Here is a 2,191-nt window from a genome sequence, read left to right as displayed (position 1 = left end):
TTCAGCAGTTCTCTCTGGGGCAGTGACATGGGCACACTGGGCATGTGCCTCCTAAACAGGAATCCACACGGGACAGAGATCAGGACTCCACAAATAGGGACCAAGAGGACATGTCTTGTATAAGCTGGGTGGCAGGGCTTGGCATAGAGTCAGGGCAGGAGATGACTCAGAAATCTTGATGCCTAAAGACATTGCCCTGTGTCTGTTGACATGCCTGTAATAAACACTGCCTAATGTCTGTAATGTGATTTACAATAACTATCTTATCCACCCTCCCACAACCTGAGAAGATGAGTGAGTTGATGTTATTAGCTTGTAAAACTGGAAGATGAAAACTATTAGGGGGGTCCACTGGGAGCTGGGCAAGGGAAGGTTGTTACCAGGTTAGAAGCAGTTATGAATAGGGCGCTATTCTTAGTCAACTGCGATTGGATATGAGATATCAGAATTTGCCTTTTCATGAGGGATACAGGCTATGTTTATATATAACCAAGTCTTCAGGAAGATAAAATTGGCAAGATGTTTAGACAACAGAAAAATTCAAAGTGATCTTGCCACTAGATCATACTTGGGGGAGAAAAAGCACATAGACAAATTCCTATTGGGAAGGAATGACTGCATATAGTTATGGCAGCAAAGGCTGTGTGTTGGTTGATGATATGAGTGTGAGTCAGTGACTCGATACCATTGATGGGACAGGAAGGGCAACATAGAAAAGTCAGGAGAGAAGTTTATCTGGCCGTGATATTGGCCCATTCTGTATTTCCACCTGTTCTCTCTTTTCTCTCCTCCCCTTCCTTCTTAGCTTCTCCATCATAAGTTATCGGTTCTAGCTCGACAGTTCATATCATGATCTTGCCTACTTCAATTTCTTTGATAGAAAAGCTCTTCACCTTCACTGTCTTTATAACAGAGGTTCTTTACCTGGAGGGTGAAGATAAAATTCAGGACATCAATGAAACTAAATGGGTAAAATTATATCATTATTGTTGTCAATATGTTACTGAAATTTAACCTTTTCTTCAATTACCACTATAGACCATAAACCTCAGGAGTATTAGCAGTACCCTGTCTGTGGCTTCATTCACAGAAATCAGAGTATTCTCATGTCATATTATAGTTACAGATATCTATATAATTTGTGCTCATCATTATGGTGAAATTCTGGTAGTTTATTTGGCCAGCTGCTAGATCTTATAATTTAATGTGTTAATAAAGAAGCATATATATTATTCTTTCACAGAATAAAAAAAAATATTTTAAATATATAGTCAGTTCTGCTGTACTGCAACATGCATGTTCTTAAAAATCACCCTGCCAGAGGCTTCCCTGGTGGCGCGGTGGTTGGGAGCACGCCTGCCGATGCAGGGGACGTGGGTTCGTGCCCCGGTCCGGGAAGATCCCACATGCCGCGGAGCAGCTGGGCCCGTGGGCCATGGCTGCTGGGCCTGCGCGTCTGGAGCCTGTGCTACTCAACGGGAGAGGCCACGACAGTGAGGGGCCCGAAATGTGGGGTTCAGGGCATAACACTCAAAAATCTTATCAATTACACTTTAAAGAAATATAGGAACCTAATAAAAATGGTAGCCCAGTCATACACAGTTATGTTCAGGTACCTCACCTTGAAAAAGACGTGCGTGTTCTTGTAGAAGGAGATGAGGCTTGTGTGTTATTGTGAAGTGGGGTTAATTAAACTCAATGGAAAGTTGTCACACCAGGTGTGGATGGGTGCAGCTGACAACTCTCTTGGTGCATTGAGGAAGCTGGTGGAAGTTTGGGGCAGGCGAGTCTGGGTTTTCCGTACTCCTCTGTCATTAGGTTTGGTGGGTAGCAATTTTGCATTCGCCTAGTGTTTCCTGTGGAGGAAATGGTGCATAAGCAAACATGAATCTATGTTATGCCCAGACTGTTCCCTAATGTATCAATTGCACGGGAACAAACTCATGTTCTCCAAACAGCAGTATAGCAAAAATGGCAATCATTGATTTCTTCTGGGATCCAAGTATTTTATTTCAAATATTTTGCAGTATGGTGAGGTCTTAGATTCCAGGCTTGCAAAGGGTCCATTGCGCAAAAAAGGTCAGGAATCTCTGCTCCAACAGACCCTTTTCCTTCACCCAGCTCAAATACCTGTAACTCCTCTACGGTGCCCCTTCCATCCCCTGTATCGCTCCCCTCCCCCTCCCCCTCC

At 43.6% G+C, this 2,191-nt stretch overlaps 1 protein-coding gene across 1 annotated transcript in view; it reads left to right on the top strand.

The window, feature by feature from the left end:
* PDE4D (phosphodiesterase 4D) overlaps nucleotides 1-2,191 on the top strand; it is a 1,474,095-nt gene that overhangs the window by 163,190 nt on the left and 1,308,714 nt on the right. The window lies entirely within an intron of this gene.

This window comes from Lipotes vexillifer, unplaced genomic scaffold (genome assembly GCF_000442215.2).
Source record: "Lipotes vexillifer unplaced genomic scaffold, Lipotes_vexillifer_v1.1 scaffold366, whole genome shotgun sequence".
NCBI lineage: Eukaryota > Metazoa > Chordata > Mammalia > Artiodactyla > Lipotidae > Lipotes > Lipotes vexillifer.
The sequence above is the reverse complement of the archived record's forward strand: the minus strand, read 5'-3'. Positions and strand labels throughout refer to the sequence as shown.